The sequence below is a fragment of the Papaver somniferum genome, chromosome 1, assembly GCF_003573695.1.
Source record: "Papaver somniferum cultivar HN1 chromosome 1, ASM357369v1, whole genome shotgun sequence".
Taxonomy (NCBI): domain Eukaryota; kingdom Viridiplantae; phylum Streptophyta; class Magnoliopsida; order Ranunculales; family Papaveraceae; genus Papaver; species Papaver somniferum.
Genome location: NC_039358.1, coordinates 222,518,995 through 222,543,966, shown reverse-complemented (window position 1 = coordinate 222,543,966; position 24,972 = coordinate 222,518,995).

Below are 24,972 nucleotides of genomic sequence, written 5' to 3'. Positions count from 1 at the left end.
CTTCTGTTGCCTTCTATTAAGGTCTATTGTAAGGTCTTATTTTTGCCTTTTTGTTAAGATATTGGTTAAAATAGCAAAGTCTTTACTTTTATTCATTCGCTTGAATATTAAATCCTTGTGGAAAAGTTCGCATCTTCATATGCATATACTTCATTTTAAGTTGCATGGGATTGTCTTCTTCATACGTGCGGTAACCACCGCATGGCTTACGGATAATATTTCTTCTAGTATAATTTGTTCCACAGATGTTCGATCTTGCGTCCCATGTTTCTTCCCTCTGGATCCATTAACTCGTATGATCCATTTCCAACTACTCTCTTTATTATGTATGGTACATCCCATCTTTTCTCCAGCTTTCCATCTCCTCCTCGCTGATAAGGAGGCATTTCTCTCAACACTAGCTCTCCTGGTTGAAATTCTCTTTCTTTGACACGCTTGTTATATTCTCGGGCTATCCTTTTCTGGTAATTTTCCATATGTTGCAGAGCAATTTCTCTACTTTCTTCTAGATCATCAAGTTTTGTTAAAATTAATTCTGCGCTCAAATTCTTTTCCCATGCTTCTTTCTTAGTTGTAGGAATGATGACCTCAGTTAGCAATACCGCTTCTACTCCATATGTCAGACAGAAAGGTGACATTCCTGTAGCTTCTCCCCTAGTTGTTCTGTATGCCAATACTGCATTATGCACTTGTTCGCACCACCCTTTATTGTATCCTTCCAGCTTCTTCTTCAGTATATCTGCAATTGTCTTGTTGGTTGCCTCTGCTTTCCCATTACTTTGTGGATATAGTGGAGTGGATTTTCCGCTTTGAATTTTGAATGCGTTAAGTAGCATTTCTATGTTTTCTCCCTCAAATTGTTTCCATTATCAGAAACTAATTGCGCAGGGATTCCAAATCTGCAGATGATGTTCTCAAATATGAACATGAACACATCTTTGTATCGAATATGCTGCACTGCTTTCACTTCTACCCATTTTGTAAAGTAATATGTTGCTACTATTAGGTATCTCCTTTGCGCTGTTACTGGTATAAATGGACCCACAATGTCTAAACCCCATATTCCAAATGGCCACATACTTGTTAATGAGTTTAACGTCTCTCCCGGTGCATGTATCTTTTTTCCATGACGTTGGCATTCTTCGCATCTCCTTGATACTTCTTTTGCGTCTTCATGCATTTAGGACCAGTAATACCCTTGTATCTTTGTCATGTATGCTAAAGTCCTTCCTCCACTATGATTCCCAGCATCTCTGTAGTGTAATGCCTTCAAGATTTCCATTCCCTCTTTTCGCGTTAAACATCTTAGGGATGGTCCAAGGGATGATTTTCGATATAGTACACCATCTCTGAGTTCATAATTTGTCGCTCTACTCTTTAACTTGTGTGCCTCCAACCTGTTTCTTGGGACTTCTCCTGTCTCCAAGTATAAATGAAGTTGGGTTCTCCAATCTGCGTCTTTGTTCGCTTGCTCTTCTTCTGCGTTTTCTACTATCATTACTTCTGCGTCTTCTTCCTCTTCCTTCTTAATTGAAGGCGAAAAGAGCGTCTGTATCTTTATATATCTTGCAGTTGGATCTACTAACATAGAAGTAATAAAAGCCAGTGCATCCGCGAATCGATTGTCTTTCATGTATATGTGCCTCCAACTTATTTTTGGAATTTGAGCTGCTAACTTTGTCACTAGCTTCTTGTATTTCTGTAAAGAAGGCTCATTTGTGCTATATGTTCCTTCTATCTTCCGGATTACCAACTGTGAGTCACTAGTTATTCTTGCATCTTCTAACTTCATTTCAATTGATAAGTGTAACGCGTGCACCACCGCTTCGTATTCAGTTTCGAATTCGTTATTGGTGGAGGCGAACTCTAACCTGAATGAGTAAGCCATTATTTCCCCTACTGGTGAAATAAAAACTATTCCAATTCCATTGCCTTCTCCATTTGATGATCCATCTACCAGTATCTCCCATCTATTTGAATTATGATCTTTCAGCAAATCTTTAGGATTCCCATGTTCTTCATCCACATCCATCATTTCTTCAACATGTTCATCTTCTTCCAATGGAAATTCTGCCAAGAAATCTGCGATGACTTGCGATTTTGGTGAATATAATATTTCATATTTGATCTCAAAGTGCCATACTTGTGCATTCCATCTTTCGATTCTTCTTGATCTTTTTGAATTTTTCATTACAAACTCGATTGGTACTTTTGTCAATACCTTAATCTTGTGGGCTTGAAAATAAATGCGGAGTTTCTGTGTTGCATAGACCAATGGGAGAATTAGGTTTTCAATCTTTGAGTAATTTTTCTCTGCGGCATTGTATGTTTTACTTATGTAGTATATTGGCTTTTCTACTCCTTTATCCAAACGTAGCAAGACAACACTTAATGCGTGTGGTGTTGATGCCAGATATATTAATAATTCTTCTCATGGTTCCGCTTTCTGCAAAATAGATACATTCATCAGGTAATTCTTTATATTTTGCAGTGCTTTGTCGCATTCTTCTGTCCATTCGAACTTGGTCCCCTTCTTTAGGATGTTGAAGAAGTGCTTGCACTTGTCTGATGAATGCAAAATAAACCGCCCCAATGAAGCTAACGATCCATTCAATTTCTGTACATCTTTCACAGTCGCGGGTAATGGCATGTCACGAACCGCTTGTACCTTTTCTGGGTCGACTTCTATTCCCTCCTTGGATACAATATAACCTAAAAAAATTCCCGACGCAACTCCGAAAATACACTTTTCTGGGTTTATCTTGATGTTGAATTGCCGCATCTGTTCAAAGATTTCTATCAAGTTGTCAACATGATCTTCAGCTTTTTTACTCTTCACCAACATATCATCTACATAGACCTCCAATGTTGTGTGTATCCATTTTGAAAATACTTTTTCTACCATTCTTTGATATGTCGCACCTGCATTTTTCAGACCGAAAGGAATTTTTGTATAGAAATATAATCCTCTGGGTGCGAAAAAAGCAGTATGTTCTTGGTCTTCTTCGGCCGAAGGAATTTGATTGTATCCTTTATATCCGTTCATAAGCGAGAGTCTATCATTTCCTGATGCTTCTTCAACCATTTGTGGTATGTCAGGTAATGGAAAGCTGTCCTTTGGACATGTCTTGTTTAAGTCACTGAAGTCGATGCAAATCCTTATTCCATTATTCTTCTTTGGCACCACCACCATATTTGCTATCCAATCTGCGTATTTTGCTGGCCTTATTATTCCTGCCTCAAGTATCTTCTGTAACTCGGCTTCTATTTGAGGATGGTATGTGGTTGCTATCTTTCTTATCCTTTGCTTGAATGGTCGTGCATTCTTGTTGATATCCAATTTGTCGCATGAGACAGAAGGATCTATTCCTGGCATTTCTTCCATACTCCATGCGAAATGTCTTTGTATTCACGTAAGATATTGATCATTCGCTCTTCCTCTTCTTTTCCCATCTTTGTTCCAATTTTTAATATCTTTGGATCATCCTTTGTTCCAATATTTATATTTTTTGTCGTCTCTGCTGCGGTAAAATTTGCTTTTAGTTCTACTAGCGGTGTTGGTTCTTTTATTTTGTGTATTGGTGCACCCTCTTCTTCTGGAATTTCGCTTGGTATTCCTCTTCCTTCTTGTGCTCTTATCATGTATATTCTTAATTCTTCTTCCTTCTTTAGCTCTCTTGCTTTTCTCCACCAATCTTTTCGCTTCTTCGCACGTCCTTCATAATTATTTACATATATATGACCGCAAATCTTCGCACTCTTTGTATCTCCCTTGATTTCTCCTATTCCACTTTGTATTGGGAATCTCAAACGTTGATGGAGAGTTGATGCTACACCTTTTATCACATGCACCCATGGTCTTCGCAATAGCATGTTGTATGGTGATTCTACATCGACCACACACAATGTTATCTGCGTTTCTATTTCTCCCGACAGTATTCGCATGGTTATTTCACCTTTTGGTTTTGTTATCGTTCTGTTAAAACCATGAATGTTGTATGTAGAACGCGTCATATCCGCGTCCTTGTATCCCATACCTTTGAATGAGGGATAGAATAAAATATCTACCGAACTACCTGTTTCTACCAAGGTTCCGTCTATCGCCCACTCTTCTAATTCTTTCATTCCTTCATATTTTCTCATTCCTTTAAGGGAGATATTTTATCTACTGTCATGATCTTCCTTCCTTCATAATCACGCTTGTGTATTCTTCCTGTTATTCATGCGTGGTAATTTGCATCAGAGATACTCGTTTTAGTTATTGAATTACATTGTATACTTCTGCCTCCTCCTTTCGTTCTGACTATCCTTATTTCCTCCCTAGATGATTGATGTTCCATCTTTGTTTTCTTGTTAAAAAATTAAATAAAATTTGTCCCTTAAAGACCTGAAAACTTGAACAATGAAAATTGTTTTTCTGAGATTGAAACTTTTGGTGGAAGTTTTTAGATCTAGGCTTCAAAAAATTTCAAAGATTTCTAATGATACTATGTTAAACTATGAGGAATTCAACACTTGTTTTTAAAGAAATTCACCAACAGGGTATATCATTCCGAGATGTTTTCTAGCGCCAAAATGTAGTTGTGAGAAATCTCACAACCACACCCTAGATAAAAGGAATAGTTCAATCTAAGTAATCTCCATAAGAATCACAAGAACATTTATTAAAATCTTTAATTGGATACAAAGAGATAAAGAAACTCTAACTTGCTCTCCAAATAATCTTTCTCTCTCCTAAAATCTTGTCTAAGCTCTCAAAAATATTTCCCTCAATACAATTCCACTCGGCTCCTTATATAGGAGTTTACATAGTGGATGACAGCTAATAAAGCCCTTATTTTAGTATCTGGCGTGCGTCATTAACGCACGCTTACATTGACTCTTCTCGCACGTACTCTTAAATCGCACAACTCTTCACACTTTGCTCGTGATTAAGTTGACATCATCTGATGCGTCATTTCGGATATGTTGTATGCGGTCGCCTTCGCTCAGTCTTGATGGTTATTACTTCGCATATCTAATAGGCGTGCGGTATTTTACTCCTACAAATTTTTAATGTTAGTTTATTTTTTGGTCAATCTAACATATTTCAATTCATTCAAATCAAAATACTGATTACATGATCGCTTACAAGAATGACAAAAATATCAAAATACAAGATGATTAAAACCCTAATACAATTAAAGATACCAATTACAAGTATATCGCGAAGAGAAAGAGCGATAAACCGTAAGATACCCAATTTTTGTTTATGTAGTAGGGAAAAATGATGGTGTTATATCCCGACCATTTAATCTGATTTTCTTTTTCTTTGATAAGAGATGTTCCTGAAAGAAAGGAGTACTTTTCCCATAATCTTGTATTCCCAAATGAACCTGGATGCCCTAAATCTCTAATGTTGAAAATATATTCAAAGAGATACCGTATTGAATGATTGATGTTCTTCAACCGAGAATAGCAAGCCACGATCCAGCCATGAAGATTTTAAAAAATCGTTCGTAAAGCGAAGAGACAATCGTCCAAAATGACGAAGATAAATTGCCCCAAATGGCAAAGAAATATGCCAAAAGACATCAAAACAATAGAAAACATATTTTATTTGATTAACTAATAACTAAAACTTAAAAAAGAAAAGAAAAGAAATCTTGCTCATATTTGGTCCAAAAGGACCAAATCTGAGCAAGAGGTTGATGAAAGTTTGGGTTTTTTTTTCTTCTTTTGGAGAGAGAAAAGAGAGAGAAGACGAACAATTTTTTTTTTTATTTTTAATGTTAAAGTAGGTCGAAAACAATATACGTTCATAAAATTTTCATTACAATGGTGGTGACAAGCATATATGGTGCAACCGTGCGCATGGACAACACTAGTACAAGACTCAATCAACCGTTTCGCCATTTATAAGAAATCTCTCTCCTCTCATTTCCTCTTCTCTCTAAAAAAGAAAAGACCTTAGCCTCCGTTAATCTCTTTCTCAGATTTGGTCCTTTTTGGACCAGATCTGAGCAAGATTTTTTTTCTTTTTTAAGCTTTAGTCGAATAAAATTAGTTTTCTTTTCTTTTTGATATCATTTGACATATTTCTTCGCTATTTGGAGCGATTTTTCTTCGCCGTTTGGGGCGAGTTTCTCTTCACTTTGAGGACGATTTATTCAAACCTTGATCGCTGGTTCATGACTTGCTATTCTCGATTTAAGAACATCGACAATCCAACACGGTATTTCTTAGAATCCATATTCAATCCAAGGAATTTAGGGCATCCGGGTTCGTTTGGAGTTACAAGATTTTGGGCAAATAACTCCTTTCTTATAGGAGTATCTCTTATTGAAGAAGAAGAAAATCAGATTAAATGGTCGGAATCGATTCTGGATTATACCATCATCCTTCCCTGTTACATTTACAAAAATTGGGTATCTTTACGGTATATGTCTCTTTCTCTTCGCGATTTACCTGTAATTGATATCTTCATTTGTATTAGGGTTCTTATTATCTTGTATTTTGATGTTTTTATTCTTGTAAGTGATCATGTAATCACATTTTGATTTGAATAAATTAAAATTGTTGATTGACCAAAAAAAAAAACCGTTTTGCCATTTTGATTTTTTTTTTTTTTTTTTTTTTGTTTTTTTTCCTGAGACCGTTTCCATTCGTGTCATTTAGATCTAATCACATTTTTTTCTAATGATAGTATCCGGTTTGGTGGATTTCTTTTTTCTTCCATGTTTGTCTTGAATGCCTCTTTACGATATGGTATAGTATATTGAATTACATCTAGACCTCATGACGTCAACAAGATAAATTACCATATTAATATTTTACATGCAACAGATGGCCTTCGTTTCCATAATATTTCATTCATTAATAAGAGGGTAAATTTGGAAACAAAAAAATAATTAATGGACCCCTAACGGGATTATAGATGGAGAAGGGTATATTTATTGTATGATAAGAATATTTGAAAAGCCCATCAAAACAATGAACATTTATATAATTACCACATTAATCTTTTATATGCAACAGATAACCTTCGTTTCCACAGTATTTCATTCATTGCATTTTCAGTACAAATTATGAAAGGCATACTATGTAAATAAATTTTTCCGAAGTAACTACAAAAGTAAAAGAAGAAGAATTAGTATCGCAAAAGTGAAAGACTCTTCTCAAGCAATTTGACTTATTTTCTTAATTGAAAACTATATACATAGTATGCATGGTAAATCTTACTAAATTTTTATGCAATACTTAACTTTCAATAAAAATATTTGCAGAGATAACCGAATGTCCTATGAGATTTTATTTATAATAAGCACTCACTTATAAAAACTAAAACAACAACGGAGACGACCACTTAACCTCCAAAACAAAACAAAAAAAGATATGAAAAATAAAAGAAAGAAATCCTAACAAACCTATAAACATTGGCAGCAGGCTTCTGTGCTTTACCAATTGAGTTTGATGGGCTTTTTGTATGTTGAATAATGTACCCCATCGATACATGGCTACCTAGAATCATTCTTACCATCAAAAACGGCCAAAAAAGCATTCTATATAACGGATTTTTATCCGCAATCACCTAAAACATATTTTGGATAATATATTATTGTCCCACTTAAGTATTTTTAAACATTTTCCATCAACATCTCTGAACTTCCTGTAGTTTGATTTTACTTCATGCATGGTTTTTCTTAATTATTAAAGAAATCTCTTACCGAAGTTAAAGATGGATTACAATAGATATTTTATATATAATCTAAGGGATGAAAAACATAATGTAAGTGAACCTGACTAATATTGCTAAAAACTGCACCTCTGCACATCGTGTGCATAATAAACCAAACAAAAAAGACATTGCATGTGACATGCATATATGGAGGGTATAGATTTGATATTCTGATTTACTTGTGATTAATTTCTTTATTTGTATACAAAAACAAAAAATTAAAAAATGAGCACCCACATCAGAAAAGTCGATTTCCGAGATTAAGTTTGCCCAAGTCTTATTATCGGCGTGCGTAGGTGTAGTTATAAGGACCACTGTTCTGTCTATATATATAAAAAGAAACCTTGGCAACCATATATGAAAAGATATTATCATTTTGTTTCATTAAGAAAACAACGATCTTAATCGTGGGTTTTAAATTTGGGCCGTATAATTGGGAGGTGGTAAGCCCACACGAAACATAAAGGTCATAGAATTTGTGGCGAGCTAAAGTAACGAATTTCGCAGATTCGTTTAATTCATGAATAATGTGAGGAAGCCATATAATATACGTATTGAGCTCGTAGTTGTAAACGTTCGCGAACGATGTGTAAAAATTCGTGATGTGGAAATTTTCGTGAATCATTCGCGAATTTACTAACTAGCATCTGTCGTCAAACGGAATAATGTTGGATTGTCGATTTAAATTTTATCTTTTTCGTGAGACCATTTCCGGATTCATGTAATTTGGATATAACTACCTTTTTCTAATATAGAATGTCACTTTTCGTGGGTTTTTTTTTTTTTTTGATGTTTGTCTAGAAGGCTTTAATGCACTGATAATCCTTTGGTGCAACAATGGTGCCTACTAAGTAAATTTTTCGTATATGTATATTGAAGTACATCCAGACCTAATGGGAAATCAGAGAATGAACATCCAGCGGGATAAAATGATCTTTAACCCACTACATGCAACATAAACCATTATATTTTAATTATTCGATTTTTAGTACAAACTTATAAAAGGCACAAGTGTATAAATATATTTTCCCGAAGTAACAAAGAAGAAAAAACAATAAGTTTTGCCAACTAATCTTCAAAGATACTTTAGTTTTTCTAATAAACACTCATTTAATAGAACAGAAAAGAACAACAAATAGTAAAAACCATCCAACCTCCAAAAAGGATATAAGAATATAAGAAACATGAAAATAAATTCTAACGAAACCTACAAGCATTTGCAGAGAGTTATCTCGCTTTACGAACTAAACTTGACGAGCTTATTACATGTTGGATAATGTACTCCTTCTATACATTGCTACCTAAAATCATCTGTACCATCAACAATGTCCAAGAGAGAGTTTAGATGATGAACTTATTTCTGAAACCTTATAAAACATATTTGGGACAATATCAGGATCGTTCAACCTAAGTATTCGAATTAGTTTCCACCAACATCTCCGATTTTCCCACATAAGTAACATGATAAAACTCTTTTTTTTTTTATGGAACATGATAAAACTCCACGTTTTCCTTTTTAATTCTCAAAAATATATAATTGATGCAAAAGATAGATTACGATATATATGGGAAATAAAAATATAAAATATTATGTGAAGTTAACTAATAATCATAAAAAATGCATTGTCACATAGAATGTGTACCAAAGGAAACAAGATAATGGTATGAGACATGTAGGATAATAATCCACTTATATCCTTATAATAAACACTCAATATAATATGAAATAGCTCCTCCATTGTAAACAGGTTTTGAGTTGAATATCCATATTCTTTAACATCATTCCAACTAGTTAAAGAGCTAGGGTTTTCTTATACACATATACTCCTGACATAATAATACCTCCATCTTACTACTCCTGACTAACTATTCCTCTATCTATTTAAACCAGCGACCGAAAATGCTAGTTTTTCTTATATATATCATCATTACTCTAGAAGTAACAATTCTTCCTCTTTTTTTCCCTTGTAATTTATCTATTTTTTTCTCGTACTTGTTGAACAAACCAGTTAAGCATGTTTTTTGATGTATTGGTGTATGCGTATTAAAATCCTGATATATCCGCTTGGCTTGCATCCTGGTAGCCCAACATGCATGTCCTGGCTATGAACCGATAATCTTAACAAATTATGTTGAACCTTTAAATTAAACAATTCACTTCTAATTTGTTGTTCATTTTTACAGTTATACTCGACGTCATGTAGAATTTTAATTGTAATAAGCGCATACCAATGGGTGCCTGATATTTTTTTGAACTTTTTTACTTTAAAGGCATATCAACCTGAAAAAGGGACATAGCGTCTGCCCTGTGGATTCAGTTGGGTAAAGAAGATTCAGTTGTTGTGATAATTTTAATTAACTAATGAATTTTTCTTCCACATCAAAATGTTACTTTTTGAGAATAGTGTGACTAGGACAATTTTTAGGCAGTTTTTTTCTCGGCCCACCAAGAACTCTTTTAAAAATATGATGTTCCATTGTTAATTATTAATAATCACGTGGTGCAAGTGTGCAACAATGTCCAAGTATGTTTGTTCATAGTCATAGATTTATAAATCTTTATCCATAAACATCCGGACCTCATGGTAACATATACGACAGCAATAAAGGTTTACTGAACTATATGAGCTAGTTGACTGCAATAAAGGTTTACTGAACTCTATAAGAGCTAGTTTAATAAATATGACTGCAATAAACCACGAAAGTTACCAGTCCAGTAATCAAGGAGAGCTAATTATTTTCTTTATGCTTGTGTAATTTAGTAACACTGTAAGTCTATAACTGCATATAGCAGTCCTATCGTTTTCCAATAACCAACATTCCCCATCCTAACTACATTTTTATAGAGTAAAATCTTTCATGGAAAAAATAAAGACACCTAACATCGTCAATGATGATGGCGTGGAAGTATGCTAGAAATAAGACTTTGCCGAGAAATTGTCTTGCTTGCTTCCAACTGTGATGCCATTACTTTTTAATTACTACTGCTTTCCGACAAGAGGTAGAAAACGAACGGCCGACCTTTCCTGCAAGAAAAAATAGTTATGTAAAGTATTAAAGTTTAACCCTGTTTTATAAGCAAGGGGACATCAAAAATGGTATTGTAAACTAAAAAACTTGGGGCACCAAAGAATGATTGAAAAAAGTACAACACTAATTATCCACCTATATCTTGATTCTTGGCATTATCGTATTATTGATGGAGTATCTTGGGATTCTTGCCTCACTACATGTCTACCTATAACAAGACCCACAAAACTAAAGGGTCTTGTTAACTTGTATACCCGTATACATGTTAAGGTTTATTAAAACAACTATTTTTTGCATTGGAAACAAGATTTGTTTGTTTTATTGATTAAAAACAATAATTTTTTGCATTGGGAAAAAGATTTGTTGTTTTTATGCAAGAAAAACCAATTTCTAGTAGAATAAGACAAAAAACACAATTTCCAATGAAATAAAGTAACTCCTTATTAAACCTTAACATACCTGAACATGTATACCGGTATACAAGTTAACAAGAGACAAAATTAAAAATAGCCAAGAGAGTGTTTACATAGTAAATTAATTTCTGCAACCGCCTAAAGCACATTTAAGACAATAATATGATTGATTGGCGAATACTTTAAACAGTTTCCACCAACTTCTCGGAAGTCCCAATACCTCGATATTTACTCCCTGCATTTCTATTTTTTCAATTCTCAAAGAAATCTCAAACGGAAGTTAAAGAGATTGTAACAAAGAATTTATATGTAAAGTAGGGGGAAAACATAATATTAGACATGAGTGAACCGAACTAACAAGCATGAAAACTGCACTTCCACATATCATGGGTGTACGGAACCAAACAAAAAGGAAAGGAATTGAGAGTGTACCGAACCAAACGAAAAGCACAAAAAGTGCATGTGACATGCATATGTGAAGGGTTTTAGTTTCACATTCCTTCTATCTTATGTACTTGTTTAACAAAGCAGTCAAGCATTGTAAGGCATTTAGTGCATGTATATTAGTCGAACTCCTTCTATATCTTCTCATATTTGCTGCTTGGGTGCCCAATAATGCTCATACCTTGGCCGTCACAAGAAAATTTAAACAATTCATATCTAATCTATGTTGTTCACTTTTACAATTCTACTTCTTAAGTTTGGATATCATTCAAATGTTACTGTTGGACTTCACCTTACAGTAGAAAAATTGAAAATTAGTTTGGGTAAATAATTTTAAAATAACTTCAATCTGTTAACAAAAAGGTTAACTTTTTTTGAAACAAAATATGTTTTCTTTGTAACTTTTTGTAGGAACTAAATATCGCACCTATAAGTACCATGAGAAATAATGAAATTATGAGGGAGCGAACTTACCTCGCACACAGCGTATCCCGAATGACGGAATCAATGACGTCACAAAGTCACGACTGAAGTGTGGAATCTGTACAAATTTCAGGAGCACGTGCGAGAAGATCAGATACATGGGTGTGAATACATCGCATGCTAGATCCGAAAATAGGGTCTTTGTTAGCTGTCCTCCACTATGTAAAATCCCTATATATAGGACCAACCACCCTTGTGGTGGGGAGACATCTTTTTGAGAGTGGAGATAGAACTTTAGGAGAGAGAAAGTTATTTGTTTCCCAAGTTAGGGTTTTATCTATCATCTTTGTATTGATTTCTATACTTAATAAAACTATTTCTAAGTGTTCTTCATAATGTCTTCTTAGTTTGATAGATAGATTGTTTAAGGGGTGTAGTAGTAGGATTTTCTACTACTACATTTTGGCGCTAGAATACAACTCGAGATTGGGATTGCACCTGTTTGTGAAAATTTTAGTTTAGGTTTCTGTTTCAAAAAATCTCTTTAAAGTGAAGTTTCTTATTGTTTTTGTTTTGAAGTTTAATTGTTTTTGTGAAAGTAAAATATTGTGGGTCACTCATTAAAAGCACAGTTTTAAATTAAGAAAGAAGTTTTATAGAATAATCTTTGAGGCTATAAATCCCCTTTTGAAAAGCAAAGTTTACAGATCTGAAAAAGATTTCCATAGAGATAGTTAGAGGAGTTATCCATAGATTTCAAGTTGAGGTTGCTTATATGTAAAAGAAAGAAGAACCAGTTGATGTGATAAGAGGAGCGAACAAGCATATATATATATAATGCAGGGAGCGAATAGATTCAGAGGAATAGTAAATAATGTCGGAGCAAAAAAAGGAAGCAAACATCTACGGTGCGATATGATAACAAAGTCAGGTATAAATACTATGGATTTCAGTGCAGGAATCACAGGACAGATCCACAAGCGTGATAACGTAGGATGGAAGACCTCGACGATCGAAAAGATGTCACCCTTATACGAATGGCAAAAGCAGAAGATCATGTTTGAAGCAAATGACATACCATACAGAAGCTGGGGGCGAACAGATCCATTGGTAATAACTGTACCGGCGTGAAGAATCACTACACCAAATCAGACATTTTGTTACACAAATAAGTGTGACATCTGATTTATTATCAAACTTATTAGTGTCATAAATATGGTTTTTTTTTTGTTACACATCAGTAGTCAAACTAAAAAGTATGTAAAATCTCTGACATATTCAAGTGTAACAATTTAGGCAGTAATTAAGAAAAATAAAAAATATATATTTATTTTTATTTCCCCACCCTGTTTTGGATCCATACACCGCTTTCCCAAACCCACCACATTAATTGTTAGTGCATGATATTAAAAAATAGTACCCAAAAAATTTAATAGAAATTAAATTAATAAAAAGAAATTTATTTCAACATCCACTAATATTCTCAATACACTAAACAATAAAACTAAAAATTACTACAAATTAAAACATAAACTCTACTCTACCTAACAGTAATTATCAGTAACAAAGGTACACAAAGTTTAATTTGTAGATTGCAAACGCTCCTTATGCCACACTACCCAACCACCACCAACATACGAAGATAGTTTATAGTAGTCATCACCTTGAGGAGGGTTCAAATTGGTGCAGAATCATCGTAGACACATTCTATGCGAACTTTATTCTCATTGTTTTGGACAATTCTGTGGTGACAGACTTCACCTTTCAAACCGATCACCACATATCCAGCTGCAACTATTTTTTCATTCCTATCCAACAAATTCACATTTTGTACTCTTCATAGACAGAATTGTCAAGGTTGTGGCTTTGTCACGGCATTTGAATTCCTTGTAAAAATATAGACACAATATCGTCAGCTACCTCCATCAGTCTTTTATCATCCCCAAGGTGAACAACATACGACAACCCGACATCTTAATCCTAAACAGAGTAAAATGACTAAAGATGTTGATTACAGAAAAATCCAAGTGAACTCAAACAAAAAAGTACAATCCACAAAAAGATAACATCAAATGCCAGCACACTAAGAGAGAAAATTCTCGAGAAAGTGAAAATCCTGAGAAGTATTAATTAATGAATCAACAAAGTTATGTTTTAGGATGTAACAAACATACCTTAAACTTGTCGAGTCTTTAAAACTGCAAAGTGATTTGAGTTCACATTACAGGATATACCTTTTGATTCCAGTTGATTCTCCCCAAAAAATTGATCCAACATGCATTGAAAGCATCTACCAGATAGAAAGACATGAAGCCAATCAAAAAGGCCCAGATAACCACACAGTCCTCTGCCCCTATTGTTGTTCCGACTATTAACACGCTAAACGGTCGTTAAGGACATTTAACTATGTAACATGAGAAGGTTATTTCAATAGATCCTATAATACAGTTTCACCAGTAAAAATAATATTGAAGCAATGAAACATGAGTGGTCTACGAAGGTGAAGTGAACAAAAATACTACCACTATAAGCCTGTTTCTATGGTAAATACTGAATCCATGGATGTTCAAATGTGGTGCTTCCATCGAGAACCCTATTGTAGCAACTACTACACCCTGCAGATGAATCAATGGGATAGATATTAATCATTTAAGAAGAGATCAAAGTCACGTACATGTATACAACAACAAGCTACTTGTTGTAGGGTCAAAAAATAAAATAAAATTCAAGAATGATACAAACCTCCGAGTTTGGACCTATTTAAGGTTTATACAAGATCAAACCGGAATGTGCTTGATATCATCAAAAATATTGTGATGTTTAACAACTTGTCCATCTAGAATTATTCTGAAATTCTCTGGTACTCTTAGATATAAAGTACTCCTGAGGTGTAATTAAAAAAAAACTAATTAAACCTGGCAGGTATGAACGTCCTCGAGTAATGCACTACAAAACCCCTGACTCATGCGAAGAGAATAGTGGAGCTGGTTAGCGATATGTTATTTCTTATAGATTGTAGACTTCTTTTTTAGCCATTTTGGGGCTCCAGGTAATCAGGAATCCTGCACACACGTAAGACATCAGTAACCAGACCAGGAAAGAAACTAGAAGATGATAAAAATTGACTGAGTTATGGCATCATCAATAAACCTCTGCATTTCGGGGACCAGAGATTTTAGACAATAATTTTTATGCCCTATTTGTCCCATGCCATCGAGATGACCAAAAAATTCAACAGATAATAGACTTTAAGAAATGTAACCATAAGCGATTACAAAAATTAAGTTACAAGAGCCTTCATAATATTAATAACTTGTATTGGAATATTATCCTATGAACGAACAGAAACAATAAGCTTATGACAATTATGAGAGCTAAGGCTTGCTTGTTTCATCAACTCGGGTTTTCGTTTTATAAGGAGACCCATGCAGGAGCATTCAAATATTAAGCAAAAGTGCTCCTCCGTAGAATGTAATAGGTTTTTAAATTTGCGAACGAATGCTGACATTTGATGCTAATATTGCCTAATTAGAACATAAGATATCAAAGCATAACCATTAATTACAATATACGATTAACATAAGAAGGAAGCAATTCCATCTGCTATCAAATTGCTCCAACTCCAGACTCACCATAGGAACCACTATTCTATCATGACCCGTTTAGCTCAAAAAGGTGCAAGAAAGGTGATGCAAAAATTGAGTTAATGACCTGCTTACAAAGATATTCACCCATTAGATTCCTGAAGCTTGTGATATCAGTATTAGATAAAGGAGTTCAACATCGGAACACCATTATGAATCTTAGCTAAATGGATGTATAAAGTGTGATATCAACTTCAAATGGATCAACGCAAGGTTAGGAATTGAATCTATAATAGCTTTTAAATAGAGAATTTTTGTTGTTTCCCAAACGATGCTTAAGTGAAAACATCAAAATCCAAGGAACCCTTTTTAAGAGAAGTTAAACGAAGTATTATATAATACCTAAATGGTATTCATAAAATAAGGGAAATCATATTTGAAAGAAAATCCATCATGTTCAAGCAGATCCCTTACCTGTTTAGCGATGGATTCATGAGCAAGAGCAAGTGAGCAACCATATAATCATTGATAAACATAACGCGCAACATCAAAGGTTGTAGATCTTATTGATGCTGCAAAAAATATTAGTCAAAATTTGAGACACCCCAATTTAGTGTTAAAACAAAATTAATTCTATGCACATCATAAATCCTAGAAAAATTAGATCCCCAAAGTAAATCTTCTAAATTTCCGGAAAAACTTAATTAGCGGATCCTTTCTCATAATCGATACATGGCTAGATATAGAGTGAGAGAGATTGATTAGACTCAGAAGGAGATGGAGAAACCTTGAGTTGCAGGATAAGGAAGTTGGTTTATTTTCTCAAACGCGTGCAGTTTAAGCCTACGAAGAAAAGAATGGTGTGGGAAAACGTGGGACTGATTTAACCGATAATATTAAGAAAATGTTAATGGGCCCATGCCCATGGGTGTGCGGTCCAAAAACAGAAGTCCTTTGGTTTCCCCTTTAGTCTTTTGGTTTGCCATCTCCATCTATATACAAGATAATCTATCTATGTAACTAGATGAGTCCTTATCAATGAAACCCTTCTCTTTTCTCTGCCTCTTCCATTTTCCTTGTTATTCTACTGCAAAACGTTATCATGCACGAAGCTATACCGTAGAGCTGTATTTGATTGATTGAGTTTTTTCTACATATGAATTATTATCAAGCTAAGTTGGATTTTTTTTTATTTTCCCATTTTTTGGTTTTGGCACAAACGTTGGGTTTATGAATTAGAGATTAATTTGATTAACTAATCCGTTTGTAGGCGAAAATTGATTTGATTATGAGGATAAATTAGGGATTCAATATGATTTTGATTATGATTATGAATTAGGGATTTGTTTGTAATCTTTAATTATTTGGTAGTATGTACGAATTAATCTTTGTCGTATCTCGTACGGTGTACTAATCTTTGTCGTGTGTATGTATGTACTAATCAAGGTGGCTTCGAGTTTGGGACATGATTGAGATCGGGGAAAATCTGGGAAGAAAACCCATCTGTTAGCGAGGAGAAGAAGTGAATATGAAAACTGAAAAGTTTTCTGTCCGGTCCAAGTCCTAGTCCAACTCGGTTCGGCCCAAGTCCCAGACCAACCGGTTCGGTCCAAGTCTCAATCCAACCCGGTCCAATGTGAACCAACCCAACTGGTCCAGTCCACCCAACCGGTCCAGCCCCACCCAATCATGTCCGACCAGTACAATTCAAAAAAATTTGCCGGTTCTGTTGTTATGCTCCTGTTCCGGCCCATTCCATTCACATTGCAGACAGCACCCTGTTAAGTCCGTGGACGGTGCGCGACTTAACAGGACATCTAATCAATTTTTTGAAATCCAAAACAAAAAAAATGCATGTTATCTTTTGCGTTACTAATTCAACGCTAATATCCTATAATTTAGGATACAATTTTTTTTACCTGGACACTTTGTATTCGGGGTAAATTTCAGCAACTTTGGCTGCAAAGTCACCATAATGACGTATAGCTTCAACACACAAATGCCTTCCTGATGCCGTTGAGTTCTCATATAGCAGAATATGAGCTAGAGCAACATCCTTCACATGAACTGGTCCCATATAAAAATTCTCGTACTCTTCAATGCATCCTGTTACCAGAAACAACATCTAAACTTAAGAATACGTGACCATAATTACAAGTGTTCAGAATCCATTTAAACTCCAAATTTTTTTTGTGTATATATAGTGGGAACCAAATTTTGAGATATGTAACTTTAACGCGAGTTTTTATATATTAAACTTATTTACTCTCTTTTTTATAATAAAAAAAAAACATGCTTATTTACTCGCTAGGCTTATTTATTTGTTTTTAGAATATGCCTAGTTTTGTTTATTTTTGTCTTAAAATAAGTCATCATCATATAAACGGTCAATTTAAATTATTTTTATTGATCTCAGTCATTAAGAATTTTGGTCTTAATGTTATTTGTTCTCTTGAATATGATATTGACTATAGTTGGATGATGTTTTTTGCTCAATTGGTTGTACCAACTCAATTCCAATGTATTTATTTGGGGCTTAGAAGTACTTGAGCACCATTATTGGATACTTGATATTTTCAAAAAAAAAATTGAATGTTCCGTGGAATGTATCCACTTGCTCGACTATTAATCTTTTAGTAGTTTCAAAACATACGTTCAAATAAAATCACATGTATTCCAATTTTTGTGGAAGAACTCATAAAAGATGATACGAGTCATAAAATTTTCATTTCTGTACTTCATCCATAATACTAACGAACTGGCATATGTTGAAGTATGACAACAAGAACCCCAAAGTAATGAAGGTTAGACGTACCGACTCATATAAAGCATGTGATAAGGGACATATATATCATGAGACAATTTTTTTTTGCCAGCAATAATGACACCAAAGTATATGTATCAATTGAAAATGGGATCAGCTAAAATGTAATTCTAGCCCCATCATAATAAAAGAGTTGGAAATGCACCTGGTCATAGGTGTTGGTATATACAATGTAATGTGTATGTGTATCATAATAACAACCAATTATCACATCAACTTTAATAGCAACAAGAACTTTGTCTGGACAATTCCCTATCTTATCGAGCGCAGCACTGCTCATTTATTTTTTCAAGATAGAACAAAGACGTCGCAAAATCTCTAGATGTACCAAGAGATAATCACACCTTGTTAAATTTCCAAGTAACACGTGCAAATGGATATCATATGGAACACCAAAGTGATGAGAATGTAACTGATTGCATCTTTTATAGTCTCTAATATATTTGGAAGGAAATATATTTTAGAGAAACTAATGAGTCAATCTAGTGCAATGTAATTCATTATAATATTTGGATTATTGAATCCATATTGACTCCGACGATGAAATGTTGGAAATTGACTCATACAAGCTTTGGGCATAACCATAAAGAAACATTGGTTGTGACATGATGATTTTTTTGAAAGAACTCATACAAATATCACTTTATTTGAGTGAACGAAAATGGAAAAAATATTGACATAATGCAAAGTGACGACATATCTCTCAATAAGTGTTTTCTAAATTACTAGATGCACAACCCCCCTTCCCATTATGCTTTTAGGTAAGAAAGCATATCACTCATTTTTACAAAGTCTTCAGTAAAACAGAATCGAGACCATCCTAAGATGCAAATGGTAAAATTTCCATATTACAAAGAAAACAAGGTGAAATTTAGAAAAATATTCATGCAGAATGCGGACCATTAAAGTGACCGATGGATCTGGTGAATTTTTTGACATTTCAGACTTGTTATAGTTCCCAAGAAATTTGCGTTTGAAAACTCCTAGCGCATATTACACAATGCAAAGTGCGAAGGCTAACCACCCTTGTTGATGCTAGAGAATTTACATCAAAAGGACTTGATGAATATTGCATGTTTAATAGGATCAATATAGAGCATCTTATACCCAATGGTCTCGCAGAAGCTACCATCAAAGGTTACAGATGGTGTCTAAGGAATAGTTATGCATACCAACCTACCTTTTATTGCTTTGGAGATATGCAATATTACGCGCATCTTTACTTAATTCATTTTAGAACCCAATATTAGTCAACCTTTTCTGTGTACCAGTTGGTAACTGAATTTAAGCCTGACATTTGTGTTCTTACGCATTTTTGGTTGCACTACATATGTGCCATTACGAGTCCACATCGTACTATGATAGGTCACGAAAATGATTAAGTAATTTTATTGGATATTTACTCTCAACAATTATCCGCATTTAAAAACTTTTGGCAGGAGATCTCTTACCGCTAGATTTTCGGGTTATCACTTTAATGAGACAGTCTTCCCATCGTTAGGGGGAGATAAAAAAAAGTATTTTCTAAGGGAACGACAGGAATTGTCGTGGTCTGTTCCCACTGTGTCTCATATTGATTCTTGTACTCCAAAAATGTAAATGTGAAGTGATAAAGAATATTCGATTTTCAGAATGTACACTGATGTCGATAAAGTGACAAGATCACACATACCAGATGCAAATATTCCTGCAAGGTTAGAAATCCTCGGTATGGGGTACACCATAGACTAAGGTGTTGCAACTACACTTGGTAGAAGTGTAGTTGAGGCCGTGGATCCATAAAGCTAGATGGAGAGACCACTTGGTTCGATCAATCCTCACCTAGAAAGGAAGTAGGTGAGTAAGGAACAACTTATTTATATCATCAGAAATCATTTCATAAGATTGTCTCTGAATATGTCCATGAATCAAATTGGAGGACGCTCCGAAGTTTTAAATGATTCTAGAGAACAATGAAATCCTGACGGATTATGAGAATGCACATGAGTTAATGGAAGGATCATGCATGCACATTGATGATATAATCCATAAATAGTTGCTCCAGAAGTAGAGCACAATGAGATCGAACCATGCTTTATTTTGATTAATTTCAAATAAATAGCATATTTGGCCTACACAATCCAGGTAGAACTTAGTTCTTTGGCAAATATACGGGTATTTGGTGTGGTAGTGCTATCCAACCAAGTGTAAAGATTATTGGACATATATAATTAATTTGTCATAAAGCATAATGAGAAGAAAGTAGTCTTAAAGTACAAAGACTCGCCTTATGGCGCGAGGTTTCTCACAAAGCCTTGGAATTGTTCTCTTGTAATGAACGTTATAGAGTTCTGCTACCTAGTTAGCTTGGTAATTTTAAAAGGACTTGAAATGCAACATATGTATGTGGTTGTTACGTATCTCTGAAAGAATCGAGAGATAGAAGATATTTACAAAAGTACTTGATAGACTTTTGTTGCCCAAATCAAATGACTCTAAACCACGGAGGGCGTTTACAGTTAGATAGAACTCTCACTTATGGATTCAAGCAATCAGACGGATGTGGTATACCCGTCTAAGTGGCTATTTGATTTGGAGGGGATAGATAAGTAAGTTATTTTTCCTTGCGTATTCATAAGAAAGTTCCTGATTTGGAATTGTAGCTATTTATGTTGATGGTAACGACATGATGTGTACTCTTGATGTGATAAGAGACCTTAAAAGCTATTTAAAATCCGAATTTGAGATGAAAAATCTAGGGAAAGCTCGATCGAATACTGAGCTTGTGGTATATTATTCCACCAGTTTGCATATGTCTAAAGTTGTCAGGAAAGTTAACAAATACATGCATCCTGATAGCACTCCCATGATTAGTCGAGGTTCAAATGTAAGTAAATAGCCATTTTGTCAAAAAGAAATACGACGAAGATGTGTTGGGAGATGAAATTCCCATATCTAAGTACAATAGACGCATTTTTGTACTTAGTATAATAATATACTCGATTAAATTTTACATCCTCAGGGAACTTGTTAGCTAGATATAGCTCCGCGCCAACGCAACGTCATTGGAATGGTATAGTGAATGTAATCATGTAGTTAAAAGTAACCATTGACATAAATTTGTTTTATCCCTACAAAGACATTAAAAGAAATGCTAATGAAAGTGCAATACAAAAGTTGTTGATTATGAAGAAACAATAATCTCTTCTCCAACGAAAGTAATCAGAGGGAGATATGGTAGATTATTTTCTAGGTTATTACCGATATTCATCTTTGAAAAGTACATGACTAAAGGAACAGTCTGGAACAACTCTGAAGTAATCAGGGGGAGATGCTGACATCAGGGGGAGGATCCAAGGATATGATGTCGACATAATTTACTTCGAAATTGAAGTTTTGTTGTACTTTTTTCCCTTCGATCGAGAATAGTTTTTCCCAAAGGGTTTTGTTACTCGACAAGGTTTTTAGCGTGACAATACTAAAAACATCAAGTATGTTGAACGTTGAAGACATAAAGATTGCATTCATATTACTGAAAATATTTGAATCAAAGAAATGAAACGCGATAGTCCGTTAAGCAACGTAACTTCCAGAATCAACAACATGGTCTTATAAACATTCATGTCACCAAAGTAAAGTGTGATAAACTCCTTTTGACTGCATTAGACTAATGAAAATTGTCTGACATCAGGGGGAGCATCTAATGGTGTGTTGAAATATTTTCCTTCACCGAGGTTACTTTTTCCCACAAGGTTTTGTTGCTCGGAAAGGTTTTTAATTAGAAAACAACAAACACTGGGATTTAACTTCCCAACTAAGGCTATTTTATTTTCCACAAGGATTTTCTGCCTAAGAAGTTGTGAAGCAACTAATCAACTTTAACGAAGCAAAGTGATCATCTGCAACAGATCACCTTTACTTGCATCTGTCACGTTGTACTCTTTCCCCTTCTTCAAGGTTTTGTCCCACTGGGTTTCCTTGTCAAGGTTTTAATGAGGCAACATATTCGAATCCAACTATGTTCTAAGTTTCTTTAGTATTGTACTCTTTTTTTCTTTAGTTCAGGTTTTGTTCCTCTGGGTTTTCCTGATAAAGTTTTAACGAGGAAATTAACTTAAACTCATCAATCTTTGAAGATCGTATTGCATGTGATGAACTACATGTAAAGTACGAGACAACATGTGAAGTATTACGTATGAAGAGTCGTACCAAGGTTTTATCCCTATGGGTTTTTCTTGTCAACGTTTTAATGAGGCAATTTATTTTGGCACAAGTCATCAAGGAGAGAACGAAATTTGAAGAACTACATTCGAAACATTATATGTGAAGTAATGCGTACGAATTTTTGTTGAACCGCACAAGGGGAAGTGTTAAAGGGCCCATGCCCATGGGTGTGCGGTCCAAAAACAGAAGTCCTTTGGTTTCCCCTTTAGTCTTTTGGTTTGCCCTCTCCATATATATACAAGATAATCTATCTATGTAACTAGATGAGTCCTTATCAATGAAACCCTTGTCTTTTCTCTGCCTCTTCCATTTTCCTTGTTATTCTACTGCAAAAGAAAATAAATTATTTTATTAATGTTTGATTTTTTTTATTAAAAACTAATCATATTTGAATTGTTACACTTTTCATCGTTATCACACAAATTTGTGTAACAAAAAATATCACACTCATTAGTGTAACAATTCAGTGTTACAAATTACTCAATTTGGTGTAGTGAATGATAAAGAATGGTGGTGCGGAAAGCTCAGAGGAATGGAAGATAGAAAAGACTTTGATAGATACCGGGAGCTCAACCGACATCTTGTTCTATCACACGTTCAAGAGATGGGGTACAACGATACGGATTTACTACCAACTACATACAACATACATTGTTTCAACAAAGCTATAACAAAACCGAAAGGAGAGGTAATTATAAATATGCCGCTAGGAGAAATAGAGGTGAAACTAACACTATGCGTGGTGGATGTGGAATCACCGTATAATATGATATTGGGAAGACCATGGCTATACGGCATAAAAGGAGTGGCATCTGCCTTGCACCGATATTTACGTTTCCCAATGCCGAGCGAAATTGGAGAGATTGTAGGAGATTCAGAAAGATCCAGTGCCTGTTATCATCTAGATGTGAAGAATTATGAAGGCATAGCTAAGAAGAGAAAAGATAACTGGAGAAAGGCGAAGCAGTCAAGAAATGAGGAAGAATTCAGGGTGTACATGATACGAGCGAAAGAAGGAAGAGGCATACCGACAGAAATCCCAGATGAGAAAGGCGCACCAGCAAGAGAAATAAAAGAACCATCCCCGTTAAGCAAACCTAAAGCAAACTTTGTTGCAGCGGATCCAACCAAGGAAGTAAATATAACAACTGAATAGGAGCCCGGGATGATAAGGATAGAGACAGGGATGGATGCAGAAGAAGAAGAGCAGACAATAAACCTTCTGCAAAAATACAATGATGTCTTCGCATGGGACATGGATGAAATGCCAGGGATGGATCCTGATATCGCATGTCACAGGTTAGACATCAGGAAGGACGTGCGACCGTTCAAGCGAAGAATAAGGAAAATAGCAATCATATACCATCCGCAAATAGAAGCAGAGTTACAAAAAATGCTAGACGCAGGAATAATTCGACCAGCAAAATACCCGGAGTGGATAGCAAACATGGTGGTGGTGCCGAAAAAGAACAAAGGGATAAGAATTTGCATCGATTTCAGCGATTTGAACAAGGCATGTCCAAAAGATAGCTATCCATTACCAATATACCACATATGGTAGAGGCTGCTTCCGAATATAAAAGATTGTAACATATGGACAGGTATAAAGGATACAATCAAATTCCATTAGCAGAAGAAGATCAGGAACACACGGCTTTCTTCGCACCTAGAGGATTATACTGTTACACTAGAATTCCTTTTGGATTGAAAAATGCCGGTGCGACGTACCAGAGAATGGTGTAAAAGGTATTCGCAGAATGGATTCACAAAACTTTAGAGGTGTATGTTGATGACATGCTAGTGAAAATCAAAGAAATCGAGAATCATGTAACTCATTTGGAAGAAATATTTGCGCGAATGCGGCAGTGCAAAATGAAGATAAACCCTGCGAAATGTATCTTCGGAGTGACATCAGGGAGATTCCTAGGATATATTGTATCAAAAAAAGGAATACAAGTAGATCTAGAGAAAGTGCAAGCAGTTCGCGACATGCCAACACCAGTGACATTGAAAGATGTGCAAAAGTTGAATGGACTTTTAGCCTCGTTGGGACGGTTTATTTCGCGCTCTTCAGATAAATGCAAGCAATTCTTTAGCATTCTAAAGAAAGGAGCCAAGTTCGAATGGACAACCGAATGCGAAAAGGCGTTACAAAGCATAAAGAATTGCTTAATGAATGTGTCTATTTTTCAGAAAGATGAACCAGGAGAGGAGCTACTATTATACTTGGCCTCGACACCACATGCATTAAGTGCAGTATTACTTCGCATAGATGGAGGAGTCGAGAAACCGATTTATTAGATAAGCAAAACCTACAATGCAGAAGAAAAGAAT